Genomic DNA, 18,817 nt, shown 5'->3' on the forward strand with positions numbered 1-18,817 from the left:
TTTTTCTTTTTTTTTATATATATGCAACTACCACATCGAATTCACACTAGCAAACTCCACCACCCCCAACTTATGTTTTTAACATCTACTCCACATTTAATTCACCCCCAACTTAGGCATTTTGCCTCATCTATCTAGTAGCATCAAGGAGGGAACGGGTGCGAAGATGGATTAATTGTGCACAGGGTAAGGTTTCATAATTGGCTAGCCAAGAAAAAGGTCAAAAGGCTCAAAAAGGGAACTAGGGATATTTTCACTTCTTTGGTGAGGCTTATTTAGGCATAGTGACTAGTTATACAAAGAAAGCCTAAGATCATCTCACAACCAAACTAACTTTCGGATTTCAAACACGACCAACCGGGCAAGTTCTAGATTATACATGCATAAACAGAACTAAACGAACAACTCACACACACATTGGCATAAGGACAATTACTTTCACAATTGTGACCTCCTAAGTAGTCATTTATCGCACACAACACCCCAATAATCATAATGTCATATAAAGAATCACTCATGTCAACCAATAATCATTCTAAGTATGCATTTTTCAAAATTTCGAGGGGTCCAACATTTTCATCACACGATCACAACATGCCATTAGTTACAGAACAATACCAACTAAGTCAAAACTACTCTACTCAACCTAAACAACATCCTAAACATGCCAGTTTCAACAGAATAAAACCCCTCAGGAAAAGAACTCTGGCAAAGAAAAGCCGAGGGGTTCCTACACAAATATGTACAACAAACAACCTGATCATGTACCCCCACCCCCAACTGAAAATCATGCAATGTCCCCAATGCATCGACTCTAGGTACAATAGGAAAAATGGTGAGGGATACCTGGGCGCCCTAGGCGCTATGTTCCTCGACTCGGGACTGTGCTGCCTCAGACGCAAAGAATATCGTGCGTTGCCTCTCGGGGCCGGCTGCCCGACGCTCCCATTGGATCTGGATAGTTGTCGCGCAGCGAGTTCAAGGCAGCAGCCTTGCACCATCTCCTCCTCCTCCGCTTGCGCGCGACCGCTTGTTACTCTCATTCACATCCTCAACTACGGCATCTAGTGGCCGTTTTCCCCGCGCCTTATCTCCGTCCTCTCCTTCATCCTCAGAGTCGAGCAGGTTTTGGACCGGGATATCAATATCCAAGTTAGTGGGCGGTGCCAAAACAAGGTCCTCTACTCGCTCGCGCGCCTTCAGCGCCTCCAATTCAGCCTTAAGTGTCTCCAATTCCGTATGAAATGTGGCTGAACCGCCCCCTGCCTTTGACTGCTCCAAAGCAAACAGCCTCGTCTCAAACCCATCCAATCGTGATTGGAAAACCTCGCGAGACTGAGCATATTCCTCCCGAAGTTCTCTCTTGGCAATGTTGATTTGCTTAGTTATCTGGGGCTTTAGTTGCTGCATGATTACCTCAATTTGTTTCTCAGCCTTTAGTGTCTTGAAGGCTAACTCTCGGTAACTTGCTCTCGAAAATGTGAACAAATCAACTGCTGACTGTGCTGCAGGAGGTGGAGCAGGTGACGTGGTGGGACCCGCAGAAGTGGCGGGGGCAGGGTCGGGAGGTGGTGGCGGATCACGGCGCAGAGTGGTACCCGCGCCCCCTCAACCGCCTCGGGACTTGGACCGCGTGGCATGGGCCTGAGCTGTAGCAGCGGTGCCACCCGCCTCAGGCAGCGCCGGATCAGTAGCAATCGTATCTCCCATAGCCGCAGACTCTGACTCGGGCGGAGCCTCTATATTTGCCGCAGGAGGGACCACAAATAACTCCGGTGCATCCCCCTTTTTACCCTTTCGCCAATCTCCAAATTTCTTATTTTTGATACATTGGCCCCGATCTGGAATGCCGACACCCGAGCTCGTCCGCACGCCACTCTGTGATAAGGCACGGGAATGCCAATGAGGTCATAGGCTGGGGTGCTCTCCGTCGAATTTCATCCGCTATCATGCGCCCCATGTTCACTGGATACCGACTCATTATCGCTGCAATGCCGATTGCCTGAGCAACTGTGAGTGTATTGTCATTCTGGGTCACTAACAGTCTGTACCTCATTAGGTGCCACCAGAATCGAGCTTCCTGATTGAGTGAACCCTTGACAATCTTCGGGCTCTGTTTAGTCACCCAGTCTACCTCCGGGTGGGCAATTACTGTAGCCAGCCATTTGATTACCGAACGATGATTTCGGCGTTCCAACTTATCGAAGTACTCTTTCTCCTCCTCCGGTGCCTGAAAATCAGCCCCAAAATAAACTTTGTTGATCGCCTCAGCTGAGATGTCAACCTTGACATTCCGCACCGTAATTTCATCAAGCAACGGGAGAGCAGTGTTAGTCTGACTGGGCTTTTTCATTTTCAACAACTCAGCCCCGTAGTTAGCATAGAACTCCCGCACAATCTCTGGGCAGAACTCCCCAGCAGGTTCAGCAAACACCTCTAACCTGTATAATCGGAGTGTTTCGGTTGTGTTGGGAAGAGCCTCCAGACCTTCGAACACCAACTGCCTCTCCTCCCATATGCTACGATTTGGCTCACCCCCACGCTTAATAGTGGACAGACCTTCCTCGTACAGCGCCTTCGACCCCGGGACTCCAAACCGTAAAGCATCCTCTGGTAGTGTTTTACTTCGCAGAACCAACCGGCGTTTGCCGTGTGCTGAATCTGGCGAAGCATCAGAGTTTGGAGCTCGGGTGTCTGTCGGATCGGATGAGCCACACTTGTTCGACTCCCCCTCATCTTCCGAGGAGTCACCTATCTCTGTTCCAGCTTCTCTCGAATTTTCTTCTCCCTCCGAGGTGGAAGGAGTCATGGTTGGGGGTTGAGGATTTCCCGTCCCCCTAACCTTTTTCACTGGGATGACCTCATCGTCCGAACCCTCATCCCGCAAATGAAGGTCTGTCTCTGGTTGGTCGCGGGCTCGGCCTCGGCCCTTATTAGCCCGGGGTCCCGTGCCCCTCCGTACATTGCGTTTTTGGACCATACCTGCAAAAGAACCTATGTTAGTGATGGGTCTCGGAAGGGACAGCTGACTGTCAACAAATATATATTTTTTTTTTTTTTTTTTTTTTTTTTTGTGGTCGTATAAGTCTTATACGGTCCGTATAATATTATACGGGCCGTATAAGTCAGGGCATGGGAAAAACAGAACATGCAGAAACCCAATTATGAACCACGACAGGTTTCCACGGACCGTATAATATTATACGGTCCGTATAACAGCCTGACTCGTGGGATTCATAAACAGGGCTTCTGCCCTCCCGTCAATCCTATACGACCTTTTGGTTACATCATATCATCACACACACAGTATGCCATGGTTTCAATTCGTACGGGGGCGGGGTTACTCAGACTTCACCCATTTTTTTCTGTTTTGACAATTCATTAGCATTTTTAGGCACTTGTATTGGCGGGCATAACAACTTTCGAGTCCAAACTATATAAAAAATAATTTAGAATCTTCAGTTGAAATGCCCTCCGCCTCAATAGGGTGTTGAATCACCCCATAAGTGTGTAATAGCCTATTATGCTCACCCCTAATTCAGAAAATCACTAACCATGGACATTGTACCAAAAACTAGACTAGTATCCAACTCACAACTTTTACCAATGAGCAAAATTTCGGGTGGAACATCAACATACCTGTGTTTTGATGAATTGGAGAAGAGTCCTGGAGGAACCCCTTGTGCACAACAATGGCAGATAAACAAAAGAAAGAAAAACACAAATTTAAATTGGAACAGAGGGTGTTTGGACTGTGGGAATGGATTTTGGCTGGGTATTGATGGGTTCTTGGATGATTTTATGGGTGTGGAGAGTGGAATTCGAATGGGTGAAGATTTAATTTAGTGTGGGATCGTGGGGTGATGGTCGTGGGGTTGATGGAGGGAATGTTGATGATAAAAGAAAAAACGGCTGGTGGGTGATTTAAAAACCCTCTGTTCGCGTTTTAATTTTTTTTTTTTTTTTTGGAAGTTATACGGGCCGTATAACATTATACGGTCCGTGTAACTTTAGTTATTTGTCACTTACCTCATTTGAGCACATCCTAATTACACGATCATTTATACGGCCCGTATAATATTATACGGTCCGTGAAAATGATCGTGGTTGGAGAATGTTTTCAAACAGTTTCTGCCTGGTGTCCCTACCTTCCACGACCGACTTATACGGTCCGTATAATGTTATACGGTCCGTATAAGTTCAGTTATGTCCAGGCTTCAGTGATTTTTCTGCAACTCCCCTTTTTTTTTTTTTTTTTTTTTTTTTTACCTGCAACAAAACAAACGTTACCCTATATTCAAACACAAACAAGAATGAAAATAAACATTACACTTGGGTTGCCTCCCAAGAAGCGCTTGATTTAACGTCGCGGCACGACGGTTGTGACCATTTACTCCTTATCAGTGTGCACCAGATCATTGTTCGTTCCGAGGTGCTTCAACCGGTATCGGTCAACAATCCTATCCTCCGAAACCATCCCGTGATAGTGCTTCAATCTCTGCCCATTCACCTTAAATGTCCGAGTTCCATCTCCGGACTTTAACTCAATCGCTCCATGGGGTGAAACACCTACCACCTCAAACGGACCAGACCACCTCGATTTAAGCTTACCAGGTAGCAACTTCAACCGAGAGTTAAACAGCAATACAGGATCACCCTTGTAGAACTCTCGCTTCAAGATCTTCTTATCATGGTAATGCTTCATCCTTTCTTTATACAGTGCTGCACTCTCATATGCCTGGTACCGAAACTCATCCATCTCATTTAGTTGGAACAACCTGAGCTTGGTTGCTTCCTCCCAATCCATATTCAGTTTCTTCAAAGCCCACATAGCCTTGTGTTCAAGTTCAACCGGCAAGTGACAAGCTTTTCCAAATACAAGCTTGAAGGGTGAAGTCCCAATCGGAGTCTTGAAAGCAGTTCGGTATGCCCATAGAGCATCATCGAGCTTGCGGGCCCAATCAGTTCTATGTGCATTGACTATTTTAGCTAGAATACTCTTGATCTCCCTATTGGACACCTCAACTTGCCCGCTTGTTTGAGGATGATAGGGTGTTGCCACCCTATGTTTCACACCATATTTCTCCATCAATCCCGCGAAAGCTCTATTGCAAAAGTGGGATCCACCATCGCTGATTATAGCTCTCGGAGTACCAAAGCGAGTAAATATGTTCTTCTTGAGGAACCCCATGACACTCTTGGCCTCGTTATTAGGTAAAGCCACTGCTTCTACCCATTTTGACACATAATCCACAAAAGACCAAAATGTATTTCATGCCACCTGAACTCACAAAGGGTCCCATGAAGTCAATCCCCCAGACATCGAACACTTCTACCTCCATAACAAAATTCATAGGCATCTCTTGCCTTCTGCCTATGTTCCCTTGCCTCTGACATTGATCACAAGACCGCACCAATAAATTAGCATCATGAAATATGGTCGGCCAATAATAACCGCATTCAAGTACCTTAGCTGCAGTCCGAGTTCCACTATGATGACCCCCAACAGGAGAGTCATGGCACGCCTTTAGAATCGCCATCACTTCACTTTCCGGAACACATCGCCGAATGATGTTGTCAGCGCATGTTCGGAACAAATAAGGCTCGTCCCAATAGTACTGCCTAGCATCCCACAAGAACTTCTTCTTTTGGTAGGTCTTAATATCTTCTGGGATTATACCTGTTACCAAATAATTGGCAATATCAACATACCATGGTGCCACCTCCATTTGCACACAACAACACCCTCTCATCCGGAAAAGCATCATCTATGTCAAGCTCATCAGAAGGTCTCCCAGCCTCTTCAAGTCGAGAGAGATGGTCAGCAACCTGGTTTTCAGTGCCCTTGCGATCCTTCACCTCAAAATCAAACTCTTGCAAAGAATAGCACCCATCCGATCGCCGCGGCTTTGCTTCCTTCTTTGCCATGAGATATCTCAAGGCTGCATGATCATTGTAAACCACGACTTTGGACCCCAACAAGTAGGCCCGAAATTTCTCAAAAGCAAACATAATGGCAAGCAGCTCTTGCTCCGTCACTGTGTAGTTCATCTGGGCAGCATTCAGTGTTCTGCTTGCATAATAGATCGGGTGCATAATTTTATTATGCCTCTGCCCAAGCACAACACCTATTGCAAAACCACTAGCATCACACATTAGTTCAAATGGCAAGGACCAGTCAGGAGCAACAATAATAGGAGCAGTAGTAAGACGCTCTTTCAACTCATCAAACGCCTTTCGGCACTTATCATCAAACGCAAACTTCGCCTCTTTTTCAAGAAGCTTGCACATTGGGTTAGCAATCTTGGAGAAATCTTTGATGAAGCGCCTGTAGAACCCAACATGTCCCAAGAAACTTCGGACACCTTTGACTGAGATAGGTGGTGGAAGTTTTGCAATCACATCAATTTTCGCTTGATCTACCTCAATTCCCTTTTCAGAGATTTTGTGACCAAGGACGATCCCTTCCTTCACCATAAAATGGCACTTCTCCCAATTTAGAACGAGATTTGTCTCCTCACATCTTTTCAAACTTGACCCGTATGGCCAAGACAATCTTCAAACGAATCCCCCACTACAGAAAAGTCATCCATGAACACCTCCAAGTAATCCTCTACCATGTCAGAGAAAATTGACATCATGCACCTCTGAAAAGTGGCTGGTGCATTACACAACCCAAAAGGCATCCGGCTAAATGCAAACGTCCCATAAGGACATGTAAAAGTAGTCTTCTCCTAATCTTCCAAGGCAATATTGATCTGATTGTAGCCCGAATAACCATCAAGGAAGCAATAGTAGGAACGCCCCGCTAGCCTATCAAGCATTTGATCAATAAAAGGCATGGGGAAATGGTCCTTGCATGTGGCTGTGTTGAGCTTGCGATAGTCCATGCAAACTCTCCATCCGGTCACGGTTCTAGTTGGGATCAACTCATTCTTTGCATTTGGCACCACGGTGATGCCGCCCTTCTTAGGAACACATTGGATCGGGCTCACCCATTTACTATCGCAATTGGGTAAACCACTCCCGCATCCAACCATTTGATGATCTCTTTCTTGACTACCTCTTGCATATTCTCGTTCGCCGCCTCGATGCTCTACACTCGGTTTGCTATCTTCCTCCAACCGGATTTTGTGCTCACGCATCCCGTATGGAATACCTCGAATGTCCGCTATGGTCCAACCAATAGCACGCCTATACTCCCTCAACACCTCCAAAAGCCGTAAAATCGCTCCTCGCCCGCAGAGCCGACACAATCACCGGCAATGTATTGTCCGGACCAAGGAACTCATATTTCGTATGTGAGGGAGCTGTTTAAGCTCCAATTTAGGTGGCTCAATGATCGAGGCTTTGCTTTGGAGGAGTTGTTCTATTTTCCGCATCAAGATTCAGCTTCTTTGGTTGGTAAGAATATGATCCCAACCCAACAAGTGAATTTACTGTCTCCACATAACCTTCCATGTCTTCAGCATCAAAATTAACGAGAATACCAACTAGAGCTTCACCCAAACTTTCTTCTTCCATCTTGAACTCCACTGCTTCATCAATAACATCAACCGAATCAATTACCGAAATGCTCTCGTAAGCACTTGGTAACTTCATCCCTTTGTCTAGGCTCGAAAAGTCACTTCTTCATCATTGACTCGAAACTTGATTTCATTTTTCTCCGAATCCATCAGAGCTCTCCCTGTAGCTAGGAAAGGTCTACCCAGAATAATAGAAATGTCCCTATTAATAGCACAGTCAAGAATTACAAAATCACGGCAACAACATAAAATCACCAACCCGCACAAGTACATCATCAACCACCCCAACAGTCTTTTGATAGACCTATCACCATTTGTAACCTCATAGTAGTCGGCCTTGGCATCCCCAAACCTCGATTGTTTGTATATAGCAAGGGGCATCAAATTAATACTCGCCCCATTATCACACAAAGCGCGAGCAAAATCATGGTGCCCAACAGAACAAGGAATGGTGAACGCCCCAAGATCTCCCTTTTTCTGAACAGCAGTAGTTGAGATGATGGAACTCACAGTATGAGTCAAACTTACGGTTTCATGTTGAACCATTTTCTTCTTGGTCAGCAAGTCCTTCAAATATTTAGCAAAATCCGGCATCTCCTTGACAAATTTTCCAAGAAGGGGAAATTTAGAGATAACTGCTTCAGCTGATCATAAAACTTCTCGAACTTAGCATCTTCCTTCTTCTTTACCAACCTCTGAGGAAAGGGTGGTGTAGATTTGAAAAGCTGAGTCAAAGGGCGGAGAGCCCCTTTCACAGGCTGCTTGCTCGTGTTCTCAGCTTCCTTCACAATCTCCGGAATATCAACAACCTTCTTGTCGCAGCATTCTCATCAACAATAATGGGTGCTTCGATCGCACCTCATCTCTTCTTCATCTATCGGCTCAAGATCAATCACCTTCTTATCAACCCTTGGAGTATTTTACCACTCCTAGTAGTGATGGCAAACACACGGTCTACACCGCCTCCCCCATTCTTTGGATTTGGAATAGTGTCACTCGGAAGTCCTCCCTTTTTAGGAGGGTGTTTCTCTAGAAATATCCCTCATCCGTGACTCGAGCTTCGAATAGCCGTCGTATGGGAACCCACCGTCTCTCGTCGGCCCAGATAAAGTTCTCTCAGACTTAGACTGATTTGCCAGAATCTTCTCAAGCATTGATTCAACCTTCGAACTACCTTGCTCTGTTGACTACCCTTTCGGTGGTATATAAGGATTGGAACTCTTGTTCCCAAAATTGTTACTGTTGTTGTAGCTCCCTTGGTTCGCACCACCATAATTATTGTTGTAGTTCCCAGAGTTGTTATAAGCACCTTGACCTTGTTGAGGTCTCCATTGATTCTGACTCTGATAACCACCTTGGTAGTTCTGTCTCTGGTAACCCCCTTGAGAGTTATTAACATAATTAGCATCTTCAATCTGCATAGGGGGCCCTTCGTGGAATGGACCATCTTGAGTATGGTACATCCCTTTTGGTAAAACTGCCTCTTCCTCACAAACATTTACCTTCTTGATCTGGGATTCATCAAACTTCTTCGTCAGCAAGGAAATATTTGTTGCAAGTTCTGCCAATGTTTGCTGGGTATCTTGATTCTCCTTCACTATATTCTGGATCATAGCACTACCAAACGGTACCACATCAGCATTGTTTGAGTGCCAAGCCTGATTATGAGTCGTCGCCTTGTTAAGTATGGTGGTCACCCGTCGATAAGATTTGTTCATGAAACAACCATCACCGCATTATTCGCAACGATCGCGTCACCGGATCTAACCCTCGGTAGAACTTCTCCATTAATATGTTATCCAAAACCATGATTTGGGCTCTTCGCAAATAATCCTTGAATCTCTCCCATGCTTCATATAATTGTTCCCCGGTCGTCGCTTAAATTCATAGATCTTGTCCCGAATTTCATCCTTCTTGCTAGGGGGTACCATTTTGTGAGAAAAGCGACCACCATCTCTCGCCTATGAAGTAATCGAATTTCGGGCGCTTTCGAACCATGTTCTTGCCTCTCCAGCCAAGGAATATTTGAATAACCTCAACCGAATAGCATCTTGTGGAACGTTGTTCTGGATGTGATTAGCACACACATCCACAAAATTCTGCAAATGACGTTGAGGGTCATTCTCGGTAGAGTTCCGAAAGTATCCCTCAAGCTTCAACAACTGATATAAAGAGGAATCAATTTTCACAAGAAGCAGCCCAACTCGAGGTCGAACAATAGCAGATGCATAATCCTCCTCCGGAACAAGCTCGGCCGAAAACATTCTCATCATCCGAATCATTCGCCCGATTGTTCAACCGATTCCCCGGTTACCAAAGACGTTGATTTTGCTGATTCTGATTCATGTTCACCTGGTTTACACAGAGTAGCAAACAAGGTGTGATGGAATAAGCAAAAGACTTCAATAAAGCAAACACTATTTAGTAATTTCAAAACCGTATTCCCCGCAACGGCGCAAAATTTGATACGCTCAAATTACACCTATTAATGGTATAACGCGGACGTTGTCAAATATAGTAACCCAACAAGGTTGGGGTCGAATCCCACAGGGAATATGGTGTGAAAAGGTTACTAAATTCGTAGAATGCTATGTTTAGGTCTAATGTCTTAATCCGATGATTTTGGTAAAAGTTGGGTTTTTAGTAACTAATTGCTAACTATTGCTTTGGTTGTGAATTTATGGTAAAAGAAACTAAGGTTGTGTCCCCGTTAGATAGAGTGTATGATCATGGTATTGATCTTGATATACTTCTAATGGATCATTATATGAATGCACTTAATCTCTATATGAATCTCTACTATTTCCCAATAAATAAAGATTATTTCTTTCTATGATTTTCCCAAATATAAGAAAGTAACTATGAAGAACGATTAATCATGCCAAGTAAATTCTTCTTATTCCTAAGTGAATTTATTAAACAAAGTTTAAAGCTTTGAGTTCTTGTTGTTTATTCTTACCAACCCTAATTATTTTCCCAAATAAATCAAGGTTTATGGCTTTAATCAATGTTTGCAACCATTAATTATGAATGAAGAATGAAGAATAAACAAACCCTAATAATCCATTATGTGTATATCAATCACAAACCCAATCACAAAACACCCATCAATTGGGTTCACAACCCTAGTAAGGGAAATTAGCTACTCATGACAAAGAACAAGAAACAAGAAATTGAAGAATTCATAATTGCTTACTTTGGAAGAAAAGAGGAATTGATAATACTTGAATTGATGTTTGAACCTTCAAAAACTAGAGAGTATTTAATGTTCTAAGTCAAAAGCTAAAAATATGAGAACTGATAATAATTAAAACCCTACAATGGACTATTTATAGGTTTCAAAACGTAAAATTACAGAATTTGCACTTAGGTCCCAGGCGGCACTTATACGGTCCGTACAAATTTCCACGGACCGTACAAGACTTCTACGGCCTTCCTTCAGTTTCTTCAGAGAATAATACGAACTGGCCTTCCACGGTCCGTGTAATGTTATACGGCTCGTACAATCCTGCTCGTGAAAGTATCTTCCATTATCGTCACATCTACTTATACGGCCCGTACAATATTGTACGGTCCGTATAAGTGTCCGTGGTTCAGCACCTGTCCACCGAGACATTCTGTTAAGTTGCCACCTTTGGTACGAACAGAAATACGGTCCGTGAAACTTTCTACGGACCGTGAAACTCAAGCTTCAAAGCAAATTTTTTCTAACTTCACTCCTTGAACCCGAACTTCCCGATTTACCCGAAACATGTCAAAAACACATCAAAACAACACATACTTGCCTAAAAACAAGTAAAATTTCCCGGCACATCAGTGTGCTCCTTTTCAATCTGTACTTGGTCATGCACATAACTGACTGGTCATGCTTATTGTCAGTTGTCCTTTCATTTAATCAGCCTATTAGTGTAATGCCCCCTTTGAGGTGGTTTCTAGTTCTTTTTACCATATTCCTATCTCTCGACAAGGCCTACTTCTGATCCCATACTCGCTCATCTCTACCTTCCCCCCTTAGGGTGTCGGTCCATCATCCTATATTTAGCGTCCCATTAGTTCCCCTTTTTTTTTTTTTTTTGTTCCTGCAAATGCATACTTTCAGCGAGTCCATAACTAGCCTTAGTTGTGACTATTCGCCGTTTGAATCTATCTGGTCAGTTGCACATATTTGTGATGAGTCACATATTCTCGTAGGCGTACAAATCCAGATAGGCCTAAACTCCCATCTAGTCAGACTGACACCTTGTTTTTCCTTTTTATCGTACCCCTCATCCTTTTATCAAATAACTTCGTTCACAGGACAATAACTCTAAACATATTTCAGAATACCATTGGCTTATTTTTCTTTTCTTCTCTTTTCCCTCAGAACACTATCTTTTAATTAACTGCAACTTAAGGCTCAACGTCAATCCCTCTACACTCTTTTACGATCCGCTCACACTGCCATAGGAGTATTGTACTCTGCTATCCCAACGTACTAATAACGTGGTAACACATAGTCCTTCTAAAAGTCTTTATATGGATGTCGTGTAAACTCGCTCCTTACACATAAGATACCTTACTTAACAAATGGTCCCATAATTCTCGTCATAGCTTAACGGGCCACGCCGTTCGTACAGCGTGATTCAAAACTTCAACTTCTTCGTAACTCCTTGTTACATTCTCTCTTAGCGTTAGAATATCCACAGGGTTTAATTCTCTTCCTCCCTCAGTTGTCGAGTTACTACTCTAGTAGACCTCCTTCTATTTGGCTCGCTTCTACCCTTCCTTCTTTGTTTCCAATACCTCCTTCTCTCTTCTCTCTCTGCTTTCCTCTACACACATCACTTATACCAAGCATTAAGAACTCCTGTTATATAATCATTCGAGTAAATTTCTGGAGATATATATACATACATACATCTTAAACTATACCACAGAGCACAATTGCGGTTACAAGATTAACCTCTGTTGTCGTGCAAAGAGCTTCACGTAACTTGATCCCTTTCCTCGAGGTATCACCGAGGTCATTAAGTCTAGCTCAGGGGCAAAGCCTAGCCTAATAATCGATTTGGTGTTACGTGCATCGGTCTATACATATACATATATATATATATATATATATATATATATATATATATATATATATATATATATATATATATAGTTCATTCCATAATTCGATCTTCCAAAACATAAAAGAGCTAACAAAATTCTTTTAACTTGTAACTTTTTCTGGGATGCTTATCTCTTTAATTCGCCTTGGTATGTAAGACTTCTTCCTACCCCCAAACATATCAATCTCCCTTCGCATGTTCCTTATTTCATCCTAACCTATTCACCATTCCCTTAGCTTAATACATACTCGCTACGTTTATCCCGTATTTACTACTAGCTCCATCCTTGATCACTCATTGCTAGGCCATTTCTTTCTTCTCGCCACAATCCTACCCATAGTTCCCACAATTTCCCTTAGACTCCCGGAGGAATTTTGGCCGAGTTTCCTTTATAAACATAACAATCCCAAACCTGCACGCTCTTTCTAGAATTCCATTGTTTTTTTTTCTACACATTACGTCAATCAACTCCCTTCGTAGAGGTGTACTTACTCATAAATCATGATTCTGGCTATCGCTGGGTCACCAACAGGCATAGACATCTCAAATCATTTGATTTGGCTCGGGTTTCAACCCAATATATTCAGTAATATAAAGAGCGATATATGACGATGTAGATCCTGAATCAATCAATGCATGTACATTATAAGAGAGTACTGATAATATACCCGGGAAAATATCGGGGGATGACTCAAGATCCTGTCACCCAGCTAGTACATAGGTATGATGCTGGGGTCCACTCGAACTGGGCGTTCCTTCTCGGTCTCTATCACAGCCTCATCGATATCGTGGCCTTTGCATCGGAGGACGTACCAATGATGAAGAGCCAACCGCTATTCCCATGGGCGAACCCTACCTCTCGCCACGTCGAAACGGGCAGTCGCGCAGAAAATGACCTGGCCGAGCACAGGCATAACAAACCTCTAAGCCCACACGGCACGGCCCCGTATGTAGTCTACGGCATTGAGGGCATCGTGGTACAGGTGGTCTCATCTGACTGAATTTACCTCTATATAGGGAACCCAAAACTCCATAGCCCTGACCTGATCCGAGATAAGTGGGTCTATCAAACCTGGGTCTAGAAAACTGTAGAGGTACACTTGTTGTTGAACGAGCTGGGTACCCACAGAACTGCTGCCTTGAGGTACCTCCGAACCCACGGTCAAACCTTGAAGACGTGGTCCTCCTCCTGTGACCCCTATCACCAGACCCACGCCCCTCGCCGAGCGGGCGAGCGGCTACCAATTGAGTCAGCAAAAGGATGGCCTGTCTTATATCCTGGCTTGAAGCATCAGGTGGGGGAACTGGGGGTGCTGGAGCTGGAGTGCAGACCCCTTCTTGCTCCCCTAATATAGGCGGAGTTTACCCTTTTCAATATTTACCGGTGACTCCCGTTCAGTTCGTCTTTCTACTGCTATCTTTCCCTTCTGGGCGGCTGTTGCTTTCCTCTTCTCAAGCATCACTGAAAATGTAACACTCGATTAGGATGAAGGAAATCCTCTTATTATAGCTCTATCGCACGATCTATGAAGAAGAAAGACGGTCATGGTTCCTAAATGCCACGCAACCTCTTGTGTATAAGTGTGGCGCGCTTCACACCCATAAACAAGACTCTACCAGACACGGCTCATAGACACACCTTAGGACAGAACTTTTCTGATACCACTTTTTTCACGACCCAACAAGAGGGCCATGACAGGTACCCGGTACTAGCTATCGAGCACCCCTTATCGTACTATCTATCATAGTTCCCAACAGACTTGCAGTGAAATGGTCACTAAGTATCTTCAAAAAACATGCATATATACATAAGCTCTCGAGGTGTGAAAAGTGAAATACAAAAATATACACTAAGGTGATCATGAGATACCTATTACCCACAGATATATATCTACGAGCCTCTAACTGGAATACTGAACATTTGGATGGGACAGGACCCCGCCATGCCCCAAAACATATACACAAAAGAATGTACCAATATGCGGTAACTCCGGAGTAGTGGAGTGCTTCTGCAAGGCTGCTGACAAGGCTCCTAAAGATCTGTACCGTCTCCCCGTCTACTTGTGGGCATGAACACAGCGTCCGCAAGAAGGGACGTCAGTACGAGTAATGTACCGAGTATGTAAGGCATGAACGATAACATAATAAGGGATACAAGTATGAATAATAACAGAATGGAAATATAGAGCATATCGCAAGATAAAAGAGTAACCTATACATATGAGTGCCTCTTAGGGCGGATGTCATGCATGCTTAGCTTTCTTTGAAAAACATTTCTTGTTCATGTATATAGAAAATAGAACATATCATATTGCCTAGGAACGTTGGCTCCGATTCATGTAACCACATTTGTCCCATGTCCAGGCATCCTGCGTCCAGGATGATAACATGTCATATTATACCAACTGATCAGGTGGCCATGCGCCTATAGCGCCTCACCCTTTTTCCCATATTCCTATTTACATATACATATATCATATACATATATCATATAAGCAACATGCAGGAGAGCCCAAGGAAAGTTATGTCTCTATCGGAGTGACGCAAGGTCGGTAACCTTCGATTATATTATGGAATTATCATCTTGTTTTATCTCACCTTGAAGGAATAATTATTATAAGGTGAGACTATCAATGAAGAATAGCATCAAGAGAAAACATAGAATAAGATCATAAATCTCATAAGGCGTTAATTCATATACTTTGGAATCTTTAAAAAATAGTCATCATCCATGAATAAAATTGAGAAATCAAGAAATAGCTCAACATTCTTATATCGTCATTGAAATCATAACTTGGAGCCTTTAAATATGAAATCATTCTCATCATAGTCACCATAGAAAAATATTCTCATCTTTGGCATCATTGTCATCATGATAAAAACATGTCCATCCTTGTTGTCATAAGAGCTTACAAAATCATAAACCTCTGTTTTGGAAAAATACGGACATTTTGGAAAAACATTTACGGGTTATCGGGAAAGGAATCGTGCCTTGGAATCATAAACTTCTAACTTTTGAAAATAAGGAAGATATGGAAACATTTATGAAGGCATAACATAGGAATCATGCCTTTGAAAGAATGGGACGAGCCTTAACATACCTACTCGACCTCCTATTGGCTATGTTTACCCCCCCGAGCTCGTAAATCTACATTTGAGAGAATTCACACTAATGTTAGTCTCCTTATCACACACTTATCCTAAGTTTCAATTTAAACTATTTTATATTCTGTCGAAAATTGGGCAGCATCTCCCCTATTTATGTTCCTAGCCCGAATTCATAGTTCAACAACCAACAACAACAACAACAATACCAAAATAAATAATATCATTTCCCATATCAAAGTGTTCCATAAAACAGCCCACACGCTGTTTTCCAACTTCCATAACTAATTAACTCGCTATACAATCATTAAACCACTCTATCTTCGTAAATCAACCGGTATTAACATAAATAGGAAGAGATCCATGCCTTGTTCTTACTAAAACAGCAATATCTTCGGTGTTCTCCTAGAATCCAAACCAAAATCCACCGCAAAACGATACTACAATCACAGTTGCGTGCTAATCCGAACCTAAACTACACTCCGCTTCTTAAAATTCCCTCAATTTTATGTTATCCTCACGCCTCAACTGTTTTCTAGAATTTTCTTGGGAAAATTTGATGAAAAAAGGGGGTTTTACCCTTTATATAAGGTTCAAATTCGGGTTGGGTCACTGTAGCAATTTACTGTAGTAGTACTGTAGCAGGTCGGTACCGTAGCAGTTACTGTAGCACGCGTTTCTGCTTTATCAGCCGAACTTGTAACGTCCATTATTCTCTACTTCGTTGTCCTATCGACGAGCGATTTATTGCGTTAGAAACTTGACTCAACAAACTTAATTTTAGGCTTTTGAAACACCGAAAAACTCGTAATATACTAGGAGATAAACCCCTCCAAAGTTGACTAAAAATCTGCCCAAAATTCTGGCAACTTTTTTTTCCAAATTTTTCGACGAATTTATTTTCTTCGGTTGTCTTGGTCTCGGAACCTTTGGGCACTTGCTTGACACTTTTTAAGAGTATTCATTAACCTTATAAGGGTTCCATGACCTCTCTGAGCTTACTTTAGTTTACTTACAACGCAAACGACGCGAAAATTTCTCGAGGTGTAACATATGCACAACTTCAAAACAATTCCAACACAGTTAAAACCCGGTGCTATCCATCTTATAACAACATTGATGCGGAGAATACTTTATAAATAACTTTAGAAATGTCAAGTTTAGCATTTACATATTTTTTAGACCAAATAAGGTTAGGTGATACAACCAAATAAGCTAAATAAAGGTTCACAATTTGTAACAGAGAATAAGCTAAACAAAATACTTGAAATTGAACACATACTTGTAATAGAAACACTTTTAAATGAAAAAACTTCTCATACCAGTTGAGAAATTTATCATATAAAGAATTCTAGTTATTCACAATCTAAAAATATTGGTTAATATTTTTGGCTTTCGTTTGTTTACCCCTTCCTTGAAATTAGAAGTTCCATCAACCTGCACATATCAAGTAGATTAAATAAAGCATGAAAGATCAGGCATTAAGTTAATAATAATAAAGCATACTTAATATTCATATGACATTTACAACTAAGTTCCCGGTCCCTAAAAAGTTACCATTTACTAGTTCCTAGTCATTGTTAGAGAGGAATATCATGTTACACCTCGGAAATTCCGGATTTATTGCCTTGAGTGTAGGCTAATGTGAACTTAAGGTGATTATGAAATCCTTACAAGATTAAGGGAAGTACTAGATAGCTCAAAGTGCATACTATAATATTTTGAAGTCATATGAATATGTGAAATCTCGTTTGTTGAAGGAAGTGAAAAGTAATTTGTGTTCGGAAAGGGTTTGCAAAGTACCGAGCTAATGTTGATTTAATAATGTCTTGAGGAAAAGTTATAATGCTCCTTAGATGGTTAATGAAGTGTTAAACAAGTGCTAAGAAGGTTCCATAAGGATCAAAGATCAAACGGGACGACGAAAATAACTTCGAAAAACTGGGAGTTATACGGCCAACTTATACGGCCCGTATAATTTATACGGTCCGTATAAGGGACCGAATAACCTGTCCAGAGAAGGATTCTCCACTGGAAGTATTATACGGTCACATATACGGACCGTATAAGTTATACGGACCGTATATGTGTCCGTATAACACTGTCGGGACAGATTTTTAATTTTATAAAAGAGACCCCAAGTCCTCATTTTTCATTTCATATTTTCTCCACACCTCAAGAAACCTCTAGAACTATCTCCACACCATACCAACACATATCCTAGGGAAAAATCAATATCAAACACCAAAAAGTAGTGGAATCAACTGCAAGAATGCTAGCTAGGGTTGATGGAAGCAAGAAATCTCTTTAGAATTGAAGTTAGGGTTTTCTCCAAGTGAAGTATTTTCATCCAAAGACCATTTCCACATTATCAAAGGTATGTTTTATGTTCATTTGATGTTATTAAGTGTATTCAGAGGTTAAAAGACTTGGATTATGGAAGAAAGTGGAAAATGAAGTCTAAATAGGGGAATAATGATGTTCTTGAGTAGTGACTTGATTTGGACTATAGTTCTTGACATGTTATGAATATAATCTTATTGTAAATGATATTAAGAGTGTGGAAGAAGCATTGTGCATTGACGAACACGATGTAGTGTGGTAATTTTAGTTATGGATGATTTGAAATGGAATTAGGAGAATTGAATAATGTATTGTTCATGAAGATTGTTGATTGTGATGTTGTGGGTGTTGTTGTTGACGTTTGGGAGTTGTTATACTATATGGAGAAAGTTGTAGAAATAAAGGAAATGCTTCCCAATTCTCGTTAGCCCTTAGTCACTCTTGTTTAAGCTCAAGTATGTTTTCGGTTATCTGATTTTTAGTACGAATTCCCTTGAATGTAGAATCGTGAACATTGGAAGGAAGCATTAAATTGAGAAGGTTAAAGAGACAAAGAGGTATGTAAGGCTAACCCTTCTTTCTAAAGGCATGTTTTCCTCATTTTGCGCCTTTACGAGATATTTACGCTACTCTTATTCCTACAAGTGCTATAAGCTCATAATCCTCAATGATTCTCTAGATATTTTGGACAATGTTCTTTGTGATGATAATATTAACGATTATGATGATGAGTTCAATTCTAGAGATTCC

The 18,817-nt window shown here is 41.9% G+C and overlaps 1 non-coding gene across 1 annotated transcript; it reads left to right on the forward strand.

Annotated features, from left to right (window-relative positions):
- The first annotated feature begins 9,328 nt into the window (after positions 1-9,328).
- On the forward strand, positions 9,329-9,432 carry LOC132041292 (small nucleolar RNA R71). Its single transcript, XR_009410988.1, has one exon. It is a non-coding gene; the product is annotated as a small nucleolar RNA R71 (small nucleolar RNA).
- Positions 9,433-18,817: the final 9,385 nt, after the last annotated feature.

This window comes from Lycium ferocissimum, chromosome 12, assembly GCF_029784015.1.
Source record: "Lycium ferocissimum isolate CSIRO_LF1 chromosome 12, AGI_CSIRO_Lferr_CH_V1, whole genome shotgun sequence".
Taxonomy (NCBI): domain Eukaryota; kingdom Viridiplantae; phylum Streptophyta; class Magnoliopsida; order Solanales; family Solanaceae; genus Lycium; species Lycium ferocissimum.